Source organism: Cherax quadricarinatus, chromosome 42, assembly GCF_038502225.1.
Source record: "Cherax quadricarinatus isolate ZL_2023a chromosome 42, ASM3850222v1, whole genome shotgun sequence".
In the NCBI taxonomy this organism is placed as follows: domain Eukaryota; kingdom Metazoa; phylum Arthropoda; class Malacostraca; order Decapoda; family Parastacidae; genus Cherax; species Cherax quadricarinatus.
In genome coordinates this window covers 14467408-14494902 of record NC_091333.1, presented here as the reverse complement: position 1 = coordinate 14494902, position 27495 = coordinate 14467408, and positions in this window count along the sequence as shown.

The window sequence follows — 27495 nt, the reverse complement described above, 5'->3', positions numbered from 1 at the left end:
CATTTGCCATTTTCCACTTATCTGGCATCATGCTAGTTTGTAGTGATATTGTGAAAAGATTAGCCAAAGGTATGCTAAGTTGATCTTTACATTCCTTAAGAACCCTTGCATACAGTTCATCAGGTCCTGGGGATTTGTTAGGTTTAAATTTATCTATTTGTCTAAGGATCATGTCACTTGTGAACTTAATCGTGCATAGTTTATCGTCCTGTTCTACATAATTTATTATTTCTGAAATATACCTAGTATCTTCATGTGTAAAAACTGAGATAAAGTATGTGTCAAAAATCTACCCATTTCCTTATCACTGTCGTCGAGCTGACCAGTGATGGTGGTGGTGAGCCAAGAGAGTTTACTTCCCTTCATGATGAACCAGGAGAGTGTACTACCCTTCATGATGAACCAGGAGAGTGTACTACCCTTCATGATGAACCAGGAGAGTGTACTTCCCTTCATGATGAACCAGGAGAGTGTACTTCCCTTCATGATGAACCAAGAGAGTGTACTTCCCTTAATGATGAACCAGGAGAGTTTACTTCCCTTCATGATGAACCAGGAGAGTGTACTACCCTTCATGATGAACCAGGAGAGTGTACTACCCTTCATGATGAGCCAAGAGAGTTTACTTCCCTTAATGATGAACCAGGAGAGTGTACTTCCCTTCATGATGAACCAAGAGAGTGTACTTCCCTTAATGATGAACCAGGAGAGTGTACTACCCTTCATAATGAGCCAAGAGAGTTTACTTCCCTTAATGATGAACCAGGAGAGTGTAATACCCTTCATGATGAACCAGGAGAGTGTACTTCCCTTCATGAAGAAACAAGACAGTTTACATCCCTTAATGAGGAACCAAGACAGTTTACTTCCCTTCATGATGAACCAAGACAGTTTACTTCCCTTCATGATGAACCAGGAGAGTGTACTTCCCTTCATGATGAACCAAGAGAGTTTACTTCCCTTCATGATGAACCAAGAGAGTGTACTTCCCTTCATGATGAACCAGGAGAGTTTACTTCCCTTCATGAAAAACCAGGAGAGTGTACTTCCCTTCATGAGGAACCAAGACAGTTTACTTCCCTTCATGAGGAACCAAGACAGTTTACTTCCCTTCATGATGAACCAGGAGAGTGTACTTCCTTCATGATGAACCAGGAGAGTGTACTTCCCTTCATGATGAACCAAGAGAGTTTACTTCCCTTCATGAGGAACCAAGACAGTTTACTTCCCTTCATGAGGAACCAAGACAGTTTACTTCCCTTCATGATGAACCAGGAGAGTGTACTTCCTTCATGATGAACCAGGAGAGTTTACTTCCCTTCATGATGAACCAGGAGAGTGTACTTCCCTTCATGATGAACCAGGAGTGTACTTCCCTTCATGATGAACCAAGAGAGTTTACTTCCCTTCATGAGGAACCAAGACAGTTTACTTCCCTTCAGGAGGAACCAAGACAGTTTACTTCCCTTCATGAGGAACCAAGACAGTTTACTTCCCTTCATGATGAACCAAGAGAGTTTACTTCCCTTCATGATGAACCAGGAGAATATACTTCCCTTCATGATGAACCAGGAGAGTGTACTTCCCTTCATGATGAACCAGGAGTGTACTTCCCTTCATGATGAACCAAGAGAGTATACTTCCCTTCATGATGAACCAGGAATGTACTTCCCTTCATGATGAACCAAGAGTGTACTTCCCTTCATGATGAACCAAGACAGTTTACTTCCCTTCATGAGGAACCAGGAGAGTGTACTTCCCTTCATGATGAACCAGGAGTGTACTTCCCTTCATGATGAACCAAGAGAGTATACTTCCCTTCATGATGAACCAGGAGAGTGTACTTCCCTTCATGATGAACCAGAAGAGTTTACTTCCCTTCATGATGAACCAGGAGAGTGTACTTCCCTTCATGATGAACCAAGAGAGTTTACTTAGCTTAATGATGAACCAGGAGAGTGTACTTCCCTTCATGATGAACCAGGAGTGTACTTCCCTTCATGATGAACCAAGAGAGTTTACTTCCCATCATGATGAACCAAGAGAGTTTACTTCCCTTCATGAAGAACCAGGAGAGTGTACTTCCCTTCATGATGAACCAGGAGAGTGTACTTCCCTTCATGATGAACCAAGAGAGTTTACTTCCCTTCATGATGAACCAGGAGAGTGTACTTCCCTTCATGATGAACCAAGAGAGTGTACTTCCCTTCATGATGAACCAGGAGTACTTCCCTTCATGATGAACCAAGAGAGTTTACTTCCCTTCATGGTGAACCAGGAGAGTTTACTTCCCTTCATGATGAACCAAGAGAGTTTACTTCCCTTCATGATGAACCAAGAGAGTTTACTTCCCTTCATGATGAACCAAGAGAGTTTACTTCCCTTCATGATGAACCAAGAGAGTTTACTTCCCTTCATGATGAACAAAGAGAGTTTACTTCCCTTCATGAAGAACCAGGAGAGTGTACTTCCCTTCATGATGAACCAGGAGAGTGTACTTCCCTTCACGATGAACCAAGAGAGTTTACTTCCCTTCATGATGAACCAAGAGAGTTTACTTCCCTTCATGATGAACCAAGAGAGTTTACTTCCCATCATGATGAACCAAGAGAGTTTACTTCCCTTCATGATGAACCAGGAGAGTGTACTTCCCTTCACGATGAACCAAGAGAGTTTACTTCCCATCATGATGAACCAAGAGAGTTTACTTCCCTTCATGATGAACCAGGAGAGTGTACTTCCCTTCACGATGAACCAAGAGAGTTTACTTCCCTTCATGATGAACCAGGAGTTTACTTCCCTTCATGATGAACCAGGAGTGTACTTCCCTTCATGAAGAACCAGGAGAGTGTACTTCCCTTCATGATGAACCAGGAGAGTTTACTTCCCTTCATGATGACCCAAGAGTTTACTTCCCTTCATGATGAACCAAGAGAGTGTACTTCCCTTCATGATGAACAAGAGAGTTTACTTCCCTTCATGATGAACCAGGAGAGTGTACTTCCCTTCATGATGACCCAAGAGAGTTTACTTCCCTTCATGATGAACCAAAAGAGTTTACTTCCCCTCATGATGACCCAAGAGTTTACTTCCCTTCATGATGAACCAAAAGAGTTTACTTCCCTTCATGATGACCCAAGAGAGTTTACTTCCCTTCATGATGAACCAAAAGAGTTTACTTCCCTTCATGATGAACCAAGAGAGTTTACTTCCCTTCGTGATGAACCAAGAGTTTACTTCCCTTCATGATGAACCAAGAGAGTGTACTTCCCTTCATGATGAACCAGGAGAGTGTACTTCCCTTCATGATGAACCAAGAGAGTTTACTTCCCTTCATGATGAACCAGGAGAGTGCACTTCCCTTCATGATGACTCAAGAGAGTTTACTTCCCTTCATGATGACCCAAGAGAGTTTACTTCTCTTCATGATGAACCAAGAGAGTGTACTTCCCTTCATGATGAACCAGGAGAGTGTACTTCCCTTCATGAAGAACCAGGAGAGAGTACTTCCCTTCATGATGAACCAAGAGAGCGTACTTCCCTTCATAATGAACCAGGAGAGTGTACTTCCTTTCATGATGAACCAAGATAGTTTACTTCCCTTCATGATGAACCAATAGAGTGTACTTCCCTTCATGATGAACCAGGAGTGTATTTCCCTTCATGATGAACCAAGAGTGTTTACTTCCCTTCATGATGAACCAAGAGAGTTTACTTCCCTTCATGATGAACCAAGAGAGTTTACTTCCCTTCATGATGAACCAAGAGTGTTTACTTCCTTTCATGAAGAACCAAGAGAGTTTACTTCCCTTCATGATGAACCAAGAGAGTTTACTTCCCTTCATGATGAACCAAGAGTGTTTACTTCCCTTCATGATGAACCAAGAGAGTTTACTTCCCATCATGATGAACCAAGAGAGTTTACTTCCCTTCATGAAGAACCAGGAGAGTGTACTTCCCTTCATGATGAACCAGGAGTGTACTTCCCTTCATGATGAACCAAGAGAGTTTACTTCCCTTCATGATGAACCAGGAGTGTACTTCCTTTCATGATGAACCAAGAGAGTTTACTTCCCTTCATGATGAACCAAGAGAGTTTACTTCCCTTCATGATGAACCAAGAGAGTTTACTTCCCTTCATGATGAACCAAGAGAGTTTACTTCCCTTCATGATGAACCAAGAGAGTTTACTTCCCTTCATGATGAACCAAGAGAGTTTACTTCCCTTCATGATGAACCAAGAGAGTTTACTTCCCTTCATGAAGAACCAGGAGAGTGTACTTCCCTTCATGATGAACCAGGAGAGTGTACTTCCCTTCATGATGAACCAAGAGAGTTTACTTCCCTTCATGATGAACCAAGAGAGTTTACTTCCCTTCATGATGAACCAGGAGAGTTTACTTCCCTTCATGATGACCCAAGAGAGTTTACTTCCCTTCATGATGAACCAGGAGAGTGTACTTCCCTTCATGATGAACCAAGAGAGTTTACTTCCCATCATGATGAACCAAGAGAGTTTACTTCCCTTCATGATGAACCAGGAGAGTGTACTTCCCTTCATGAAGAACCAAGAGAGTTTACTTCCCTTCATGATGAACCAGGAGAAGGTACTTCCCTTCATGATGAATCAGGAGAGTGTACTTCCCTTCACGATGAACCAAGAGAGTTTACTTCCCTTCATGATGAACCAGGAGTTTACTTCCCTTCATGATGAACCAGGAGTGTACTTCCCTTCATGAAGAACCAGGAGAGTGTACTTCCCTTCATGATGAACCAGGAGAGTTTACTTCCCTTCATGATGACCCAAGAGAGTTTACTTCCCTTCATGATGAACCAAGAGAGTGTACTTCCCTTCATGATGAACCAAAAGAGTTTACTTCCCTTCATGAAGAACCAGGAGAGTGTACTTCCCTTCATGATGACCCAAGAGAGTTTACTTCCCTTCATGAAGAACCAGGAGAGTTTACTTCCCTTCATGATGACCCAAGAGAGTTTACTTCCCTTCATGGTGAACCAGGAGAGTTTACTTCCCTTCATGATGACCCAAGAGAGTTTACTTCCCTTCATGATGAACCAAAAGAGTTTACTTCCCTTCATGATGAACCAAAAGAGTTTACTTCCCTTCATGATGAAAAAAGAGAGTTTACTTCCCTTCATGATGAACCAAGAGAGTTTACTTCCCTTCATGGTGAACCAAGAGAGTTTACTTCCCTTCATGATGAACCAAGAGAGTTTACTTCCCTTCATGAAAAACCAGGAGAGTGCACTTCCCTTCATGATGACTCAAGAGAGTTTACTTCCCTTCATGGTGAACCAAGAGAGTGTACTTCCCTTCATGATGAACCAGGAGAGTGTACTTCCCTTCATGATGAACCAGGAGAGTGTACTTCCCTTCATGAAGAACCAGGAGAGTGTACTTCCCTTCATGATGAACCAGGAGAGTGTACTTCCCTTCATGATGAACCAAGAGAGTTTACTTCCCTTCATGATGAACCAGGAGAGTGTACTTCCCTTCATGATGAACCAAGAGAGTGTACTTCCCTTCATGATGACCCAAGAGAGTGTACTTCCCTTCATGATGAACCAAGAGAGTGTACTTCCCTTCATGATGACCCAAGAGAGTTTACTTCCCTTCATGGTGAACCAAGAGAGTTTACTTCCCTTCATGATGAACCAAGAGAGTTTACTTCCCTTCATGATGACCCAAGAGAGTTTACTTCCCTTCATGGTGAACCAAGAGAGTTTACTTCCCTTCATGATGACCCAAGAGAGTGTACTTCCCTTCATGATGACCCAAGAGAGTGTACTTCCCTTCATGATGACCCAAGAGAGTGTACTTCCCTTCATGATGACCCAAGAGAGTGTACTTCCCTTCATGATGACCCAAGAGAGTGTACTTCCCTTCATGATGACCCAAGAGAGTGTACTTCCCTTCATGATGACCCAAGAGAGTGTACTTCCCTTCATGATGACCCAAGAGAGTGTACTTCCCTTCATGATGACCCAAGAGAGTGTACTTCCCTTCATGACGACCCAAGAGAGTGTACTTCCCTTCATGATGACCCAAGAGAGTGTACTTCCCTTCATGATGACCCAAGAGAGTGTACTTCCCTTCATGATGACCCAAGAGAGTGTACTTCCCTTCATGATGACCCAAGAGAGTGTACTTCCCTTCATGATGACCCAAGAGAGTGTACTTCCCTTCATGATGACCCAAGAGAGTGTACTTCCCTTCATGATGACCCAAGAGAGTGTACTTCCCTTCATGATGACCCAAGAGTGTACTTCCCTTCATGATGACCCAAGAGAGTGTACTTCCCTTCATGATGACCCAAGAGAGTGTACTTCCCTTCATGATGACCCAAGAGAGTGTACTTCCCTTCATGATGACCCAAGAGAGTGTACTTCCCTTCATGATGACCCAAGAGAGTGTACTTCCCTTCATGATGACCCAAGAGAGTGTACTTCCCTTCATGATGATCCAAGAGAGTGTACTTCCCTTCATGATGACACAAGAGTGTACTACCCTTCATGATGACCCAAGAGAGTGTACTTCCCTTCATGATGACCCAAGAGAGTGTACTTCCCTTCATGACGACCCAAGAGAGTGTACTTCCCTTCATGATGACCCGAGAGTGTACTTCCCTTCATGACGACCCAAGAGAGTGTACTTCCCTTCATGATGACCCAAGAGAGTGTACTTCCCTTCATGATGACCCAAGAGAGTGTACTTCCCTTCATGATGACCCAAGAGAGTGTACTTCCCTTCATGATGACCCAAGAGAGTGTACTTCCCTTCATGATGACCCAAGAGAGTGTACTTCCCTTCATGATGACCCAAGAGAGTGTACTTCCCTTCATGATGACCCAAGAGAGTGTACTTCCCTTCATGATGACCCAAGAGTGTACTTCCCTTCATGATGACCCAAGAGAGTGTACTTCCCTTCATGATGACCCAAGAGTGTACTTCCCTTCATGATGACCCAAGAGTGTACTTCCCTTCATGATGACCCAAGAGAGTGTACTTCCCTTCATGATGACCCAAGAGTGTACTTCCCTTCATGGTGACCCAAGAGTGTACTTCCCTTCATGATGACCCAAGAGAGTGTACTTCCCTTCATGATGACCCAAGAGAGTGTACTTCCCTTCATGATGACCCAAGAGTGTACTTCCCTTCATGATGACCCAAGAGAGTGTACTTCCCTTCATGATGACCCAAGAGAGTGTACTTCCCTTCATGATGACCCAAGAGAGTGTACTTCCCTTCATGATGACCCAAGAGAGTGTACTTCCCTTCATGATGACCCAAGAGTGTACTTCCCTTCATGGTGACCCAAGAGTGTACTTCCCTTCATGGTGACCCAAGAGTGTACTTCCCTTCATGATGACCCAAGAGTGTACTTCCCTTCATGATGACCCAAGAGAGTGTACTTCCCTTCATGATGACCCAAGAGTGTACTTCCCTTCATGGTGACCCAAGAGTGTACTTCCCTTCATGGTGACCCAAGAGAGTGTACTTCCCTTCATGGTGACCCAAGAGTGTACTTCCCTTCATGATGACCCAAGAGTGTACTTCCCTTCATGGTGACCCAAGAGTGTACTTCCCTTCATGGTGACCCAAGAGAGTGTACTTCCCTTCATGATGACCCAAGAGAGTGTACTTCCCTTCATGGTGTCCGAAGAGAGTGTACTTCCCTTCATGGTGACCCAAGAGAGTGTACTTCCCTTCATGGTGACCCAAGAGAGTGTACTTCCCTTCATGGTGACCCAAGAGAGTGTACTTCCCTTCATGGTGACCCAAGAGAGTGTACTTCCCTTCATGGTGACCCAAGAGAGTGTACTTCCCTTCATGGTGACCCAAGAGAGTGTACTTCCCTTCATGATGACCCAAGAGAGTGTACTTCCCTTCATGATGACCCAAGAGAGTGTACTTCCCTTCATGATGACCCAAGAGAGTGTACTTCCCTTCATGATGACCCAAGAGAGTGTACTTCCCTTCATGATGACCCAAGAGAGTGTACTTCCCTTCATGATGACCCAAGAGAGTGTACTTCCCTTCATGATGAACCAAGAGAGTGTACTTCCCTTCATGGTGACCCAAGAGAGTGTACTTCCCTTCATGGTGACCCAAGAGAGTGTACTTCCCTTCATGGTGACCCAAGAGAGTGTACTTCCCTTCATGGTGACCCATGTACTTCCCTTCATGGTGACCCAAGAGAGTGTACTTCCCTTCATGGTGACCCAAGAGAGTGTACTTCCCTTCATGGTGACCCAAGAGAGTGTACTTCCCTTCATGATGACCCAAGAGAGTTATGCAGGTCACAACAAGACTCGTAAACTCTCACCTACATTTATTCCTTTATCTATTTATTTGGTTCAGTTTCTATTAAAAATAATAGAGATGGTTTCTTTGTGCAATATGGGAAGTAACTGATGTACCGGGTCCTACTCTCGCAGCCTGGTCCTAGGCCAGGCTTGTCCGGTGCTTGCCTGGTCAACCAGGCTGTTGTTGCTGGTAGCCCGCTGGCCCACACGTCCATCACAGCCTTGTTGATATGGCACTTAGCGGGGAAAATGGTTATAATTGTAACCATATTTTTTAAAGGGGTGGACGGGTAAGCCAACGGAAGGCCTCGGTCAGATGACCAAAAGCTTCAGCTGCGAGTGAGGAAACACTTGTCCAGTTTCCTGACAAATCTTACCTAACTTGGCGAAGGTATTTGTCAAGTTTCGTCTTTAAGACGTCTACACTTGTTCCAGCAGTGTTTCGGATATCTTCTGGTGAGAAGTTAAAATGTCTGGGCCCACTGATGTTGATACAATGTGCTTTTATTGTGCCCACGTCGACCTTGCTTTTTACTGCGTTTATTTCACAGTTTCTCCCACCTCTCTCAGTTATATATGTTGATATGGCAGTGTGCAGATGTGGGACCAGACCTTCAAGTATCTTCCACGTGTATATTATTATACATCTCGCGTTCCTCCCCTCCAGCGAGCACATATTTACGACTCTGAGTCGTTTCCAGTAATTTAAATGCTTTAATGGCTCTATGCTGGCTGTAAATGTGTGTTTGTTGCAGCTGTGAACAAGTACACCAGTGTCCTGGCCATGGTCACTGTGACAACCTGGCCATGGTCACTGTGACAACCTGGCCATGGTCACTGTGACACAACCTGTCCATGGTCACTGTGACACAACCTGGCCATGGTCACTGTGACACAACCTGTCCATGGTCACTGTGACACAACCTGACCATGGTCACTGTGACAACCTGGCCATGGTCACTGTGGCAACCTGGCCATGGTCACTGTGACACAACCTGTCCATGGTCACTGTGACACAACCTGACCATGGTCACTGTGACAACCTGGCCATGGTCACTGTGACACAACCTGTCCATGGTCACTGTGACACAACCTGACCATGGTCACTGTGACAACCTGGCCATGGTCACTGTGACAACCTGGCCATGGTCACTGTGACACAACCTGACCATGGTCACTGTGACAACCTGGCCATGGTCACTGTGGCAACCTGGCCATGGTCACTGTGACACAACCTGTCCATGGTCACTGTGACACAACCTGACCATGGTCACTGTGACAACCTGGCCATGGTCACTGTGACAACCTGGCCATGGTCACTGTGACAACCTGGCCATGGTCACTGTGACACAACCTGTCCATGGTCACTGTGACAACCTGGCCATGGTCACTGTGACAACCTGGCCATGGTCACTGTGACAACCTGGCCATGGTCACTGTGACAACCTGGCCATGGTCACTGTGACAACCTGGCCATGGTCACTGTGACACAACCTGACCATGGTCACTGTGACAACCTGGCCATGGTCACTGTGACAACCTGGCCATGGTCACTGTGACAACCTGGCCATGGTCACTGTGACACAACCTGTCCATGGTCACTGTGACACAACCTGACCATGGTCACTGTGACAACCTGGCCATGGTCACTGTGGCAACCTGGCCATGGTCACTGTGACACAACCTGTCCATGGTCACTGTGACACAACCTGACCATGGTCACTGTGACAACCTGGCCATGGTCACTGTGACAACCTGGCCATGGTCACTGTGACAACCTGGCCATGGTCACTGTGACACAACCTGTCCATGGTCACTGTGACAACCTGGCCATGGTCACTGTGACACAACCTGTCCATGGTCACTGTGACACATCCTGTCCATGGTCACTGTGACAACCTGGCCATGTTCACTGTGACACAACCTGACCATGGTCACTGTGACAACCTGGCCATGGTCACTGTGACACAACCTGTCCATGGTCACTGTGACAACCTGGCCATGGTCACTGTGGCAACCTGGCCATGGTCACTGTGACACAACCTGACCATGGTCACTGACACAACCCGGCCATAATCACTGTGACACAACCTGACCATGGTCACTGTGACACAACCCAGCCATGGTCACTGTGACACATAACCCAGCCATGGTCACTGTGGCACATAACCCGGCCATGGTCACTGACACAACCTGTCCATGGTCACTGACACAACCTGGCCATGGTCACTGTGACACAACCTTGCCATAGTCAGTGACAACATGGCCATAGTCACTATGACACACCCTGGCCATGGTGACTAACACAACCTGGCCATGGTCACTGTGACAACCTGGCCATGGTCACTGTGACACATAACCTGGTCATGGTCACTGTTACACAACCTGGCCATGGTCACTGACACATAACCCGGCCATGGTCACTGTGGCACAACCTGGTCATGGTCACTGTGACTCAACCTGGCCATGGTCACTGTGACACATAACCCGGCCATAGTCACTGTGACAACCTGGCCATGGTCACTGTGACACATAACCCGGCCATGGTCACTGTGACACATAACCCGACCATGGTCACATAAGAACATAAGAAAGAAGGAACACTGCAACAGGCCTACTGACCCATGCGGAGCAGGTCCATGTAACCACCCCGGGATTAGCCCAATGACCCACCCAGTATGGTCACCTCCACTCAAGGAAAGAGCACGGCACTAGACCCAGCAGCACAAGCTAGTCAGGTCCAACTAACACCCACTCTGTATTTATCTAGCCTATTTTTAAAACTACACAACGTTTTAGCCTCAATAACTGTACTCGGGAGTTTGTTCCACTCATCCACAACCATTACCAAACCAGTGCGTTCCTATATCCTTCCTGAATCTGAATTTTTCCAACTTGAAACCATTGCTGTGAGTCCTGTCTTGGCTGGAAATTTTCAGCACGCTATTTACATCCCCTTTATTTATTCCTGTTTTCCATTTATACACCTTGATCATATCCCCCCCTAATTCTACGCCTTTCGAGAGAGTGCAGATTCAGGGCCCTCAGTCTATCCTCATAGGGAAGATTTCTGATACATGGCATCATCTTTGTCATCCTCTACGTTTTCCAGGGCATTTATATCCATTCTGTAATACGGTGACCAGAACTGAGTAGCATAGTTTAAATGAGGCCTAAGCAAGGATATATATAGTTGAAGAACAACCTGAGGAATTCTATTATTTATACTTCTAGAAATGAAGCCAAGAATTCTGTTAGCTTTATAAGAACATAAGAACATAAGAACATAAGAACGAAGGAACACTGCAGAAGGCCTACTGGCCCATGCGAGGCAGGTCCAAGTCCCTACCGGCTTAAGCCAATGCACCCAACCTAGTCAGGTCAGGTCACATTGACTTAAGGGAGGAACACGGCAACCGACCTGTTAGCACAAGCTGTCAGGTCCAACTCACACCCACCCACATCTACTCATGTATTTATCCAACCTATTTTTAAAGCTACACAACGTTCTGGCCTCTATAACGGTACTTGGGAGTTTGTTCCACTCATCCACAACTCTATTACCAAACCAGTACTTTCCTATATCCCTCCTGAATCTGAATTTTTCCAACTTAAAACCATTGCTGCGAGTCCTGTCTAGGCTAGATATTTTCAGCTCACTATTTACATCCCCTTTATTTATTCCTGTCTTCCACTTATAAACCTCAATCATATCCCCCCTAATTCTACGTCTTTCTAGAGAGTGCAGTTTCAGGGCCCTTAGTCTATCCTCATAGGGAAGGTTTCTGATACATGGGATCATCTTTGTCATCCTCCTTTGTACATTTTCCAGAGAATTTATATCCATTCTGTAATACGGTGACCAAAACTGTGCAGCATAATCTAAATGAGGCCTAACCAAGGATGTATAGAGTTGAAGAACAACCTGAGGACTCCTATTATTTATGCTTCTTGATATGAAGCCAAGGATTCTATTAGCTTTATTGCGAACACTTATGCACTGTTGTCTTGGTTTCAGATTACTGCTAACCAGAACTCCTAAATCTTTTTCGCAATCCGTAATATTAAGATCTACATTATTTAGTTTATATGTGGCATGGTTATTGTCCTGTCCAACATTTAGAACTTTGCATTTGTCTATATTAAACTGCATCTGCCACTTCTCCGACCACTGCATCAGTCTATTCAAATCCTCCTGGAGTGCTCGAATGTCCTCGTCAGAATGAATTCGACGGCCTATTTTGGTGTCATCGGCAAACTTGCCGATGTCGCTCTTTATGCCCTCATCTATGTCGTTTATGTAGATTGTGAACAGCAGGGGGCCCAACACTGACCCCTGTGGAACACCGCTCGTGACGCCTCCCCACTCTGACTTCTCCCCATTTATGCAAACTCTCTGCTGCCTATTTGTCAACCATGCCTCTATCCAGGAAAAAATTTCTCCTCCTATTCCATGTGCTTTAATTTTCCTCAATAGTCTCTGATGTGGGACCCTGTCAAAAGCCTTACTGAAGTCCATATACACAATATCATATTCATTACCATGATCTACCTCCTCAAATACCTTAGTGAAAAAAGTTAATAAATTCGTAAGGCAGGAACGCCCCTTTGTAAAACCATGCTGAGATTCGTTGATTAATTTATGCTTTTCAAGGTGGCTACGAACTGCCTCGGCAATTATTGATTCCATAAATTTTCCCACTATGGAGGTTAGGCTTATTGGTCTATAGTTCGAAGCTAAGGACCTGTCACCTGTTTTGAAAATAGGTATCACATTTGCCATTTTCCACTTATCTGGCACCATGCCAGTTTGTAGTGATATGTTGAAAAGATTAGCCAAAGGCGTGCTAAGCTCCTCTTTACATTCCTTTAGAACCCTTGCATACAGTTCATCAGGGCCTGGGGATTTGTTAGGTTTTAATTTATCTATTTGCCTAAGGACCATGTCACTTGTGACCCTAATAGTGCACAGTTTATTATCGTCCTGTTCTACATAATTTATCATTACTGGAATATGCGAACACTAATGCACCGTTGTCTTCGTTTCAGATTACTGCTAACCAGAACTCCTAAATCCTTTTCGCAATCAGTAGTATTAAGATCTACATTATTTAGTTTATATGTGGCATGGTTATTTTCCTGTCCAACATTTAGAACTTTGCATTTGTCTATATTAAACTGCAATGCCACTTCTCCGACCACTGCATCAGTCTATTCAAATCATCCAGTAGTGCTCTAGTGTCCTCATTAGAATGAATTGGACGGCCTATTTTGGTGTCATCAGCAAATTTGCTTATGTCGCTATTCATTCCCTCATCTATGTCGTTTATGTAAATTGTGAACAACAACGGGCCCAACACTGACCCCTGAGGAACACCGCTTGTGACGTGCCCCCATTTTGATTTCTCCCCATTTATGCAAACTTTCTGCTGCCTATTTGTCACTGTGACACATAACCTGGCCATGGTCACTGTGAGAACATGACATTCAATGGTGATAAGTAGTTGCAACTGCTTAGGTATGGAAAGAATGAAGAACACAAAAGGAACACTACATACAAAACTCAATAGGATCATCAAATAGAACGAAAAGAACACTTGAAATATTTGGGAATAATTATGTCAGATGACCTTTCTTGCAAAGAACATAATAAGACAAAGGTCACAACAGCCAAGAGGATGACGGGGTGGGTATTGAGAATTTTCAAAACAAGGGAAATAATACCATTGGTGACACTTTTCAAATCGCTAGTGCTCCCTCATTTGGAATATTGCTCAATGTTGACGGCCCCTTTCAAGGCAGGAGAAATATCAGAGCTGGAACAAATACAGAGATCGTTTACGGCCCACATACAGCCAGTAAAGCATTTAAATTACTGGGAACGCCTTAAAATCTTAAACACGTACTCACTGGAGCAGAAGAAAGATACATGATAATATATATCTGGAAAGCAATCGAGGGCCTGGTCCCAGATCTGCACACTGCCATAACATACTGGAGTAAGAGATATGGGAGGAAGAGCAAAATAAACCCAGTGATAAGCAGGAATGCGGTGGGCACAATAAGGGAACCCTGCATCATCATTCGTGGTCCCAGGTTATTGAAGATATCAGAAACACTGCTGGAACAAGTGTAGAAGTCTTCGAGAGAAAACTGGTCAAGTATCTTCAGCAGGTGCCAGATCAGCCAGGATGAGATGGGTATGTGGGGCAGTGGGCCTCCAGAAGCAACAGTCTGGTTGACCAGGCAAGCACCAGACGAGCCTGGCCCATGGCCGGGCTCCGTGAATAGTAAGACTCTTGAAACTCATCGAAAGTATACACACAACTTGTAACTGCGTACAAAAGAAAGTCTTCCGGACTTGTAACTGCGTAGGTGCTGATACTGGGGGAGGAGTTGGGGACTGGGGGGTGTGAAGGGGAAGGGGTTGGGGACTGGGGGGTATGAAGGGGAAGGGGTTGGGGAACAGGGTTTGAGATCGAGGATTTGGGGAAAGTGGTATATGGAGGGTGAGTGGTTAAGTGTTGCGACCGAAATACGATACTAGATGGAGTAGGGGAAAGATTTTGTGGGTGGGCAGAGAGGTTATGAGGGAGGGGAAAGAAGGTGTGATGGAGGGGAGAGAAGGTGTGAGGGACGGAGGGAGGAGAGGGAAGGAGGGAGGAGAGGGTAGGAGGGAGGAGAGGGAACCCCACGTGGGTAGGGTGGGGATATGGAGGGTGGGGTAGGGTTTTGAGGGGTAAGGAGGGGTAGGGTGGGAGGCAAGAGAGTCAGTCTGGCGTCTCACTACAACCTCAGTATTCCATCATTGTTATCCTCTCATCGCGACAATGATGGTGACCTTGACTCCTGCTCTACCCCTTACCTGCTCATCCTCCTTCATACCCATCTCCCTTTCACCATCCTCTCTCTCTCTCTCTCTCTCTCTCTCTCTCTCTCTCTCTCTCTCTCTCTTTCTCTCTCTCTCTCTCCCCGCCTGCTTCTCCGCCCACTAACACAGGGCACTTCCGGCGCCATCCACCCACCGGCCACCAAAACCAGTTCCACATTTCCGCCTCCGTACTGCGACTGGACCAGCATTCCTGTCTCCCCCCTCCCCCCTCAACATGCCTTCCCCTGGCCCCCTAACCAAACCCCCGCCCCGTCCATCATCCTCTCCCTCAGCCCACAAGACCCGTCACCAGCTGCCTCCTTCACTCGCTTCCTCCAAGTATTATCGTGCGCATCATATTGCCCTCCTCCAGGTAACCTAAGTTTATTCAGGCACAGGTATACATAAATATAATTATCATGGTTTAAGATATGTGTAAATTAAGTATAATAACCCAAGTCAAAGTACCAGGAACACCTACAGTGTGAGGTTCAACCCACCCAGGAACCTCATCCACCCACCCACCCACCCACCCACCTCATCATGAGTTCAAAACAGGTAAATCATGCCTCTCACAACTACTAAATCATTTTGACACAATTACAGAGGTTTGAAGAAATGAATAAACACGGCTGTGGTCTACAAGACGTGGCTAAGGCATCTGACCAACACGATCATGGAGTTATCAGCCATTAAACAAAGTCAACTGGTAGAACAAGACAAGCAGGCGAATGGGTATTTAATTTTCTGACAAACCGAGCACAAAGATAAGTGATAGAGAAAGCACAACGTAGCCTTAACAAAGTAAAAACTTCAGGACCTCAAGGCGACGGTCGTAATATTTGAGCCGCCCATAAATATCAGGTGATGGGGATTCAGTGGAAACATGTCACAAGATGAGTGAAAACCCTTCATGGGGGAAGACAAGATGCTAATACTGGAAATGTGATACTGCGTCTCTAAGCTGCTTCTCATCCTCACAGCAGACTGATAAAAACACAAACCACAGCCTCGTATTAACACTTGATGATACTGAAATAAGTCTGAAATTCACGTCGATAGCAAATATAAACAATGCGAAAACGATATAAAAAAGTATTCCAGCGGACAGTACAAATATTATACTTGTGATATGCCTGTAATCGGTTTCGAGTCTTTCTAGTCCCACAGCCAGGCCCAGGCTTCTCTGTTACCTGCCTGGTCAACCAGGCTGTTGGCTGCTCGCTGGCTCACATATCCATTACAGCCTGATTGATGTGGCACTTGATGTCACACTTGTTCCGGTAATATTTCTATTTGCTCAGATATGGAAAGAATGAAGAACTCAAAATGACCATCCCAAGAATGAAAATAACTTGTAAAACTGTCTGGTATAACATCAGCTGACCTAATCTGATGAACACAAGAAATGTTCTGAAAGCCAGAAAAATGACAGAGCGGAAAATGATAACTTTTAAAATGAGAGAAATAACGTCAATGGAGACACCACTGAAATCATCTGTACTCTCATCTAGGGTACTGTTTGCTGTTAATCTACCACCTGAAGACTGTTCCGAGGGTCAACGCCCCCGCGGCCCAGTCCTTGACCAGACCTCCAAGGATATCAAAGCCTCCAGTCAAGGAAGAAGAATACCAGAACCGTAAAAAAATACACAGGGAGAATTTACAGTCATTTCAACTACTGGAAACGTCTCAGAGAACTGGTAACATACTCTTTGGAGCAATGTTTCTACCCAGCGAGGGTCGAAACATTGGTCGTGTTTCTTTACACCGGTTGTCTATCTTCACCCATCAATAAAATGGGTACCTGGGAGTTAGTCGACTAGTGTGGGTCGCATCCTGGGACAAAACTGACCTAATTTGCCCGAAATGCTCAGCATAACAAGCGGCTTTCTATAAAGTAGTATGTCACTGATGTCAGCTAGGACTGTACACCATGTACACGTACTTGTAGTAAAAAAAAAAAAGGAGAGATACCGCCTAGTATATTATACGTGGCAGATACTCAAGGGTCTAGTCCCAGATGCCACTACTGTAGTGAGAGATACGGGAGAAAGTGTAAAATAAACCCAGTTTAAAGCAAGGGCACCATTGTGCTAATATCAGTAATCCAATATTACTCAACCTACCAGCAGACATCAGAAATATTGCTGGAACAAGTATAGAAGTCTTCAAGAGCAAAATGAACCATACCTAGGCCTAGCACAAGATAAACCAGTCTGTGATAGCTATGCGGGCCAGCGAGCTGATAATAGCAACAGCCAGGCTGAACAATCAACAGGGAAGACTGACTGCAAGGTCACTCTACGAGGGTTGAGAATTGTTGAGATTGGTCACATGTATGTCACCTTGTTTGTTGCTTTTGCAGCTGTTAAGTTTGTTATGAACACTGATGCACAGGATATGTCAGTAGTGTTATTGTGTAGTATACTTAGATAATTCCAGCTAATTTAAAGATATGCTCCCTTGTTAGCCATGACGTCACGAGACCCATCACAACTACTGGATCACTATGACATGGCCTTGGATGCACTGGAAGAAAATCAGAATGCTGATGTAATATACACAGACTTTGCAAAAGCATTTGACAAATGCGATCATGGCGTAATAGCCCATAAAATACGTGCTAAAGGAATAACTGAGAAAGTGGGGAGATGGATCTTCAACTTCCTAACAAATCGAACACAAAGAGTAGTGGTCAACAGAGTTAAATCGGAGGCTGCCATAGTGAAGAGCTCTGTTCCACAAGGCACAGTACTCGCCCCCATCTTATTCCTTATCCTCATATCAGACATAGACAGAGATATACACCACGGCACCGTACCATCCATTGCGGATGATACTAGGATCTGCATGAGGCTGTCATCTGCTGAGGACGCGGTTAACCTCCAAGAAGATATAAACAAAGTTTTCCAGTGGGCAACGGTAAACAATATGATGTTCAATGAGGACAAATTCCAACTACTCCGTTATGGAAAACTGGAGGAGATAATAACTAGAACAGAGTATACTGCAGACTCCGGCCATACAATAGAGCGGAAAAATAATGTAAGGGACCTGGGAGTAGTAATGTCTGAGGATCTCACTTTCAAGGATCACAACAGTGCCACGATCGCATGTGCAAAGAAAATGATAGGATGGATAATGAGAACTTTCAAAACGAGAGATGCCAAGCCAATGATGATCCTTTTCAAATCACTTGTTCTCTCTAGGCTGGAATACTGCTGTACATTAACATCTCCATTCAAAGCAGGTGAAATCGCAGATCTAGAGAGTGTACAGAGATCCTTTACTGCACGTATAAGTTCTGTCAAGCACCTTAACTACTGGGAACGCTTGGAAGCACTTGACTTGTACTCGTTGGAACGCAGGAGGGAGAAATATATCATAATCTACACTTGGAAAATCTTGGAAGGAATGGTCCCAAATCTGCACACAGAAATCACTCCCTACGAAAGTAAAAGACTGGGCAGGCGATGCAAAATGCCCCCAATAAAAAGTAGGGGCGCCATTGGTACACTAAGGGAAAACACCATAAGTGTCCGGGGCCCAAAACTGTTCAACAGCCTCCCATCAAGCATTAGGGGAATTGCCAATAAGCCCCTGGCTGCCTTCAAGAGAGAGCTGGACAGATACCTAAAGTCAGTGCCGGATCAGCCGGGCTGTGGCTCGTACGTTGGACTGCGTGCGGCCAGCAGTAACACCCTAGTTGATCAGGCCCTGATCCATCGGGAGGCCTGGTCATGGACCGGGCCGCGGGGGCGTTGATCCCCGGAATAACCTCCAGGTAACCAGGTATGTGAGCAGTAGGCCAGAGGCCTCTCTCAATCATTCTCGCCCCACTCGATAGGCATAGACAAGATAAGCAGGCTCCTGGGCTACTCCTCTACACTCTTAATTATACGCCTGCAAGACATCCACCGTGTGTATTAATTACTCCAATATCTTCTGACGATCCCCCACGACATATAGACCATCCTGAGAGTGACAGCTGAGCAGTGTCCGTGTATCCATCTTTATTCAATTAAATAAGATAAGAGGTGTGGCACGTGAATCGCTATCACCAACAGCCTGGTTGACGAGGCTGTTGATGTCTGGACTCAGGTGGGGCTACGAGGAAAGCAGTGAGAGGTATGTGGTGGAGGGAGTGGAGAGAGCACCACCTCCGGGAACACTGCCCACACACACTATGAATGGAACGCTGCACATGCTGATGCAATTTCCTTCATTGTTGTCTTGCTGTAAGGTGAGTGATGGAGGGAGGCTGGGGCGTGATGTTACGTGTTTACCTCAGGCGCTCTGGATGCTCATGTGCACCTCACAATGTATGTATACCTCTGATATATCTGTAACTGAGTGTTCCTACTCTTGTAGCCAAGCCTGGAGCCGTTTCTTTACTGACTGTCTGATCAACCAGGCTGTTGGTGCTGACACCCCGCTGATCCACATACTGATCACAGACTGTTTAAGCTGGCATTCCGCGAAGGTAGTGTTTTAATATCCTGTAGAAAACTTCTACATTTATTCAGCAATAATTCTGAAATCTGCTGATAGCAGACTGAATAATATTGGACCAGGAATGTTGACGCAGTGTTCTCTTACTGTGCCCGTGGAGCCCCTGGTTTTCACTGGGTCTATTTTACACTTTCTCCCATAGCTATCACTTCAGCACATTGTTATGGTAGTGTGTATATTTGTAACCTACCACTCCACGTATTCTAAGGCATCCCCAGTAGTTTAAATGGATGGGTCAAGAACTATGAATCGACCCCTGCAAATTTATCATTGTAAGTACACAGGAAATGAAGTTGACGCGAATATCATCTTCAAGGAGAGGCGGACCAAGGACATGATCACATATAAAATACGAAGATGATTATACATAGTTCCTGAGATGTGGGGGAACACACACACACACACACACACACACACACACACACACACACACACCAAACATGCCAAGTGTCTTATCGACAAGTGCCTTTAACAAAATGGTAACTAACACCATTCTGCCTGAAGCCTCAGGCAGGATGGCGAGCTGTGTTTCTTGAAGCCTCAGGCAGGATGGTGAGGTGTGTTTCTTGAAGCCTCAGGCAGGATGGTGAGGTGTGTTTCTTGAAGCCTCAGGCAGGATGGTGAGGTGTGTTTCTTGAAGCCTCAGGCAGGATGGTGAGGTGTGTTTCTTGAAGCCTCAGGCAGGATGGCGAGCTGTGTTTCTTGAAGCCTCAGGCAGGATGGTGAGGTGTGTTTCTTGAAGCCTCAGGAAGGATGGCGAGCTGTGTTTCTTGAAGCCTCAGGCAGGATGGTGAGGTGTGTTTCTTGAAGCCTCAGGCAGGATGGTGAGGTGTGTTTCTTGAAGCCTCAGGCAGGATGGTGAGGTGTGTTTCTTGAAGCCTCAGGCAGGATGGTGAGGTGTGTTTCTTGAAGCCTCAGGCAGGATGGTGAGGTGTGTTTCTTGAAGCCTCAGGCAGGATGGTGAGGTGTGTTTCTTGAAGCCTCAGGCAGGATGGTGAGGTGTGTTTCTTTTTATAGCCTCAGGCAGGATTGCGAGCTGTGTTTCTTGAAGCCTCAGGCAGGATGGTGAGGTGTGTTTCTTGAAGCCTCAGGCAGGATGGTGAGGTGTGTTTCTTGAAGCCTCAGGCAGGATAGTGAGGTGTGTTTCTTGAAGCCTCAGGCAGGATGGCGAGCTGTGTTTCTTGAAGCCTCAGGCAGGATGGTGAGGTGTGTTTCTTGAAGCCTCAGGCAGGATGGCGAGCTGTGTTTCTTGAAGCCTCAGGCAGGATGGTGAGGTGTGTTTCTTGAAGCCTCAGGCAGGATGGTGAGGTGTGTTTCTTGAAGCCTCAGGCAGGATAGTGAGGTGTGTTTCTTGAAGCCTCAGGCAGGATGGCGAGCTGTGTTTCTTGAAGCCTCAGGCAGGATGGTGAGGTGTGTTTCTTGAAGCCTCAGGCAGGATGGCGAGCTGTGTTTCTTGAAGCCTCAGGCAGGATGGCGAGCTGTGTTTCTTGAAGCCTCGGGCAGGATGGTGAGGTGTGTTTCTTGAAGCCTCAGGCAGGATGGCGAGCTGTGTTTCTTGAAGCCTCAGGGAGGATGGCGAGCTGTGTTTCTTGAAGCCTCAGGCAGGATGGTGAGGTGTGTTTCTTGAAGCCTCAGGCAGGATGGCGAGCTGTGTTTCTTGAAGCCTCAGGCAGGATGGTGAGGTGTGTTTCTTGAAGCCTCAGGCAGGATGGTGAGGTGTGTTTCTTGAAGCCTCAGGCAGGATAGTGAGGTGTGTTTCTTGAAGCCTCAGGCAGGATGGCGAGCTGTGTTTCTTGAAGCCTCAGGCAGGATGGTGAGGTGTGTTTCTTGAAGCCTCAGGCAGGATGGCGAGCTGTGTTTCTTGAAGCCTCAGGCAGGATGGCGAGCTGTGTTTCTTGAAGCCTCGGGCAGGATGGTGAGGTGTGTTTCTTGAAGCCTCAGGCAGGATGGCGAGCTGTGTTTCTTGAAGCCTCAGGCAGGATGGTGAGGTGTGTTTCTTGAAGCCTCAGGCAGGATGGTGAGGTGTGTTTCTTGAAGCCTCAGGCAGGATAGTGAGGTGTGTTTCTTAAAGCCTCAGGCAGGATGGCGAGCTGTGTTTCTTGAAGCCTCAGGCAGGATGGTGAGGTGTGTTTCTTGAAGCCTCAGGCAGGATGGCGAGCTGTGTTTCTTGAAGCCTCAGGCAGGATGGCGAGCTGTGTTTCTTGAAGCCTCGGGCAGGATGGTGAGGTGTGTTTCTTGAAGCCTCAGGCAGGATGGTGAGGTGTGTTACTGGAAGCATCACACTCCAGGCAGGATGGTGAGGTGTGTTCCTGGAAGCATCACACTCCAGGCAGGATGGTGAGGTGTGTTCCTGGAAGCATCACACTCCAGGCAGGATGATGTGTGTTCCTGGAAGCCTCAAACTCCAGGCAGGATGGTGAGGTGTGTTCCTGGAAGCATCACACTCCAGGCAGGATGGTGAGGTGTGTTCTTGGAAGCATCACACTCCAGGCAGGATGGTGAGGTGTGTTCCTGGAAGCATCACCCTCTAGGCAGGATGGTGAGGTGTGTTCCTGGAAGCATCACACTCCAGGCAGGATGGTGAGGTGTGTTCCTGGAAGCATCACCCTCCAGGCAGGATGGTGAGGTGTGTTCCTGGAAGCATCACACTCAAGGCAGGATCGTGGACAAATATAGCATCACATCTTAGCCAAAGTCTTGTCCCCTCCACCACAGCAAACCATCACCACCACGAATACCACTACGACTACTACACCATCACCACAACCACCCCATCCTACTCCTACTGTTATCACCATCACCACAACCACCCCATCCTACTCCTACTGTTATCACCATCACCACAACCACCCCATCCTACTCCTACTCTTATCACCATCACCACAACCATCCTACTCCTACTCTTATCACCATCACCACAACCATCCTACTCCTACTGTTATCACCATCACCACAACCACCCCATCCTACTCCCACTGTTATCACCATCACCACAACCACCCCATCCTACTCCTACCGTTATCACCATCACCACAACCCCATCCTACTGTTATCACCATCACCACCCCCATCGCCACCACCACCACCACCCTCTATATAAATTACCCTCATAATGTTGCAGCCAGGTCTTCCTCATCCTCCATCACCAGTGTTCCTCCCTCTCTGCAAGCAACATTCTTCCATACTGTCCTCCTCCATCACCAGTGTTCCTCCCTCTCTGCAAGCAACATTCTTCCATACTGTCCTCCTCCATCACCAGTGTTCCTCCCTCTCTGCAAGCAACATTCTTCCATACTGTCCTCCTCCATCACCAGTGTTCCTCCCTCTCTGCAAGCAACATTCTTCCATACTGTCCTCCATCACCAGTGTTCCTCCCTCTCTGCAAGCAACATTCTTCCATACTGTCCTCCATCACCAGTGTTCCTCCCTCTCTGCAGCAACAACCCTCCTGAAGGGATGTTCGGTAAATTTAACTTCAATAATCAGAGATTTAATTGGGACAAAATGAACAGTGAACTATCAGCCATACTCTGGGAAACAGCCAGAGGCACTTTAAACCCTCACCTGTGCGTGGAAAAGCTGAATACGGTAACATACAAAGTCTGTGTAAAATATATACCTCTTACCTCCGAGAACAGTCAAACTCTTGAAACTCTTCAAAGGTATATCAAAGGTATAAAGCCTAACACAAGGTGAAAAATAGAGAGCATAGAAGAATATACAGACGATGAAAAAGGGTTGTGGAACTGTTTAAGAATGTGAATGTGACAACGAAGGACAAATAACCTTTGCTGAGAGATTACCGTGTTAGAACAAAAAACTTAAGCATCGTGCCAGACACAAGAACTGTGGGAGCAAAAAGCTCTCCACCATATTACTACGAACTCATAATATTTCTGCACATGCAAAATCAATGTTAAGAACTACGTGTGGAGTTGGACTACTTATTACAGGCGGTTAATACACTGAAGATAAAGAAGAAATGAGCAAAGTTCTTGAAGATCAATATAAATCAACGTTCAGCAATCCATTAAATGAAAGCAAGGTGGAAAATATCTTTGAAGAGTTCGAGAGTTTTCCTACCCTCACAGCCCAGCACGTCTAATGCTTGCCTAATCAACCAGACTGTTACTGCTGGCAGCCCGCTGACCAACATATCCGTCACAGCCTGGTTGATCTGGCACTTGGTGGAGGTACATATCCAATTTCCTCTTGAAGATTTCTACACTTCTTCCGCCAGTGTTTGTGATATTTGTTGTAGTGTTAAACAGACTGAGCCATGGATGTTGATACATCGTTTTCTTATTGTGACATGGCTCTCCTGTTTTTCACTGGGTTCATTTTACATATTCTCCGACATCTCTCACTCTTGTATGTTATGGTAGATTTGGGACTGGGTCCTCCAGCACCTTCCACGTATTTATCAAATATCTCTCCTCCGCTCCAGAGTATTTATATTTAGCGTTCTGAGGCATTCCCAGTAATTTAAATGCTATATTGGCTTTATGCAGGCCGTAAATGATCTCTGTTCCAGCTCTGATATTTCTCCTGCTCTGAAAGGAGCGGTCAACACTGAACAAGAGGACAGGTGATTTGAAGTGTCACCATTAGCACCATTTCCCATTTTCTGACAGTACTCTTTATACACCCTGTCATTTGTCGGGCTGTCATGATGTTTGTCTTGTGATCTCAGAATGATCAACACGATTACACGCATATCTTTCACATTTTTTTGTTCATTCTATTTGGTGATGTTGTGCCTTGTATACAGTGTCTCGAGTTCTTCATTCTTTGCATATCTAAGTAACCGGAACTTGTCACTCTTGTTTTTCTGCTCCCTGGCAGACTTTGTTTATATTTCCCCGCTATTTTTTCGTGTCCTTTACAGAGGTAACTTTCTTGCTTATTTTGGTACCATTTGATCTATGTCAGCTATGAGGATAAGAAACAGTAAAGGCGCCAGGATACTGCTTTGCGGTGCTGATTACACTGCTAATGCTGGATTTTGCTCTGTTAACTTTCTCATCCTCATATCTGACACAGACGAAGACATAAACCACAGCACTGTGTCATTCTTAGCAGATGACAAGTGATAATGTTCAATGATCTCACTTTCAAGGATCACAACAATGTAATTATCACAACTACAGAGAAAATAATAGGTCGGATAACCAGAACCTTCAAAACAAGATATGCCAAGCCAGTGATGACTCACTTCAAGTCTTTTGTTCTATCGACTGAAATACTGTTAGATTACTACAGCCCTGTAATGTACAAAGAACCTTCACTACTCGCATAAACTTATTCATGCACCTAAATTATTGGGAATGTTTGAAGTCACTCGATTAGTACTCCTTGCAAATTAGGCAAGATACCTTATAACTTATGCCTGGAAAATGATAGAGCAACTTATTTCAAATCTGCACACAGAAATCGCTCCCTATGAAAGTGAGAGGTTTGGTAGACGTTGCAAAATATCCTCAATGAAAAGCAAGGGTGCCATGAGTACATTAAGAGGTAATTCAATAAGTGTAAAAGGACCAAGACTTTTCAACACCCTCCCTTTTATACATAAGGGAAATTATCAGCAGACCCCTGGTTGCCTTTAGGAGAGAATTGAATTAATTTTTCAAGCCATTTCTTGATCAGCCGAGCTCTGGTGTACACGATGGACGGCATGCGAATAGCATCAAGGGACGCGGGACCACTGACCCCCACAACACTGTCCCGGTAACAGGTACGTAATATCAAGATTCGACTGTCTCCAATCCTAGTATAAATCCAGAAACAACTGAATCGTTTGGCAATACAGACCCCATAAATCACGGCCAAGGAATAACCGAGACGTGTAAATTTTATGCTCGAGGTGTTTGCAAATAAGGAATGTCTGGAGTAACGAATGGGACATGCAGATTTGACGGCCCAAAAAATAACGTTATCTCTTACCGGGAGTTTTTCTGGGGTCAGGGGTCAACGTCACCGCAACTAAAGCTTTATAAAATTCTACCTCCTGTAAACATTTTCACCCTAACATTTGTCATACATAAGTATATAAGACACAATGGTCCAACATAACTGTCCCCGCGTACCAATTGAAAGGAAGCCGGAGGCGCAAGCCATTGTATTTCTCGTGTGAGTGACCTATCGTCAAGGATGGAATCTTTTATATGGGTGTGCTGGGGATGTCTAGCAGAAGAGAAGGATAGCTGGAGGCAATGGATTCAGGTTGGATAGGTTCCAATTTGGAAGGGATGTGGGAGGGAACTGGTTTAGAAACTGGTTAGTTTAAAAATAGATTACACAAATATGAGTTAGAACGGTTGAGTGTGAGTATTAAGGGCCAGGAAATGGAAACAACTAGAGAGGTCAGGGATTCAAGATAAGGTCTGACAGCCCAAGTGGTGACAGAAGCATCGGTGCTACAGGCAGACTATGTCAACATTAGTGGTCCAAGACTCTTCAACCTATAAAAAACTGATATCAGAAAGATTACTGTAACAAATATAGAAGTGTTTATGAGGGAACTGAATCACTACCTCCGCTAAGTGCCAGATAAACCAGGCTGTGATGGCTATGTGGACCAGCAAGCTGCTAGCAACAACAACCTGTGTGAACAGGCACTCACCAAGGAAACTTGGCTAAAAGCCAGGCTGGGAGGGTAGAAAAGCCCTAGAAACCAGTCACAGGTATATCTGGAATTTGACCTAAAACACGAGCCAGATCAGCAAAGCTGCGATAGCTAAGTGGGCCTGTGGGCCAGTAACAGAAACAGCCTGGTTGACCAGTTAGTCAACAAGGAAGTCTGGCCTCAGGTCAGCCTGAGAAGGTAGACGAAATCATGAAAACTGATCATACCAGCCAATACTAGAATCTGCATAAAAGAGGCATCCACTGAGGCCACTGCAAATCTCCAAGCGAAAATAAGTCTACCAGCAGGCCTTAGTCTACCAGCAGGCCTTAGTCTACCAGCAGGCCTTAGTCTACCAGCAGGCCTTAGTCTACCAGCAGGCCTTAGTCTACCAGCAGGCCTTAGTCAACTAGCAGGCCTTAGTCTACCAGCAGTCCTTAGCCTACCAGCAGTCCTTAGCCTACCAGCAGTCCTTAGTCTACCAGCAGTCATCAGTCTAACAGTAGACCACAACACGATGTTGTGTGGAAAAAAAAAGGAAATAAAACGTAGAACGGAGTATAAAACTAGTTTTAAGCACTCAATAAAATTATTAAAATTAGTTAGCTTTCAAGGATCCCAACAGTCATTACCACAACCTCGAGGAAAACTAAATGTATTTCGGTCGGTGCGCGATCCTAGGAAAGTATCGCCGTATTCCATAACTCCCGTTCCCGGGGCCTCAATGTGCGAGATTAAAATAGTGCAGAGTGAGGCATAAGGTGATAATGTAATTAAATATTAACGTTGAAGGCTCAGAAGACACATTCCTAAGTTATCACATGGAAATTCATTCCCGAATTTCTTCAATTAAAACTGTAAATTAGCCCACATCTAATTCAAACCTGTCAGAGAGAGATATATCCTAAAATACACATGTATGTTAAACTTGAAGCCGCTCAGAACTTACACTTTCCTGTTAACAGCATGGAAGGATTAAGGGTAATCAGATGCCACACTCAGCAATTATCGCATAAGCAGTATTTCAATTTTTACAATTTAAAAAAGGGCAAACTGGAACCTACACAGACCAAAGTTAATGCACTCTTCTCTGAGGAAGACTGAGCAATTCTTGAGAAAGTAAGAACGTAAGTAAAAAGTTTTATGTAATCTTAGT